Source organism: Microtus ochrogaster, chromosome X (genome assembly GCF_000317375.1).
Source record: "Microtus ochrogaster isolate Prairie Vole_2 chromosome X, MicOch1.0, whole genome shotgun sequence".
In the NCBI taxonomy this organism is placed as follows: Eukaryota; Metazoa; Chordata; class Mammalia; order Rodentia; family Cricetidae; genus Microtus; species Microtus ochrogaster.
The window spans coordinates 60,141,395-60,142,076 of record NC_022026.1 but is presented as its reverse complement, the minus strand read 5'-3'; positions in this window follow the sequence as shown (position 1 = coordinate 60,142,076).

The following is a 682-nucleotide window of genomic DNA, read 5'->3' as shown; positions in this document are numbered from 1 at the left end:
AAATCTATCAATGTAACCCACCGTATAAATAAACTGAAAGAAAAAGAAAACCCATATGATCATTTCATTAGAGGCTGAAAAAGCATTCAACAAAATTCAGCACCCCTTTATCATAAAGGTCTTGGAGACATACATACATACATACATACAAGGATCATACCTAAATATGGTAAAAGCTATTTACAGCAAGCCGACAGCTAACATTAAGTTAAATGGAGAAAAACTCAAAGCCATCCCACTAAAATCAGGAACACGACAAGGCTGTCCACTCTCTCCATACCTCTTCAGTATAGTGCTTGAAGTTCTAGCAATAGCAATAAGACAACAGAAGGGGATCAAGGGGTTTCATATTGGAAAGGAAGAAGTTAAGCTTTCATTATTTGCAGATGATATGATAGTACACAAGAGACCCCAAAAACTCTACCAAAGAACTCCTACAGCTGATAAACACCTTTGGTAATGTGGCAGGATACAAGATCATCTCCAAAAAATCAGTAGCCCTTCTATACACTAAGGATAAGGAAGCAGAGAGGGAAATCAGAGAAGCATCACCTTTCACAATAGCCACAAATAGCATAAAATATCTTGGGGTATCTCTGACCAAGGAAGTGAAAGATCTATTTGACAAGAACTTTAAGTCTTTGAAGAAAGAAATTGAAGAGGACACCAGAAAATGGAAGGA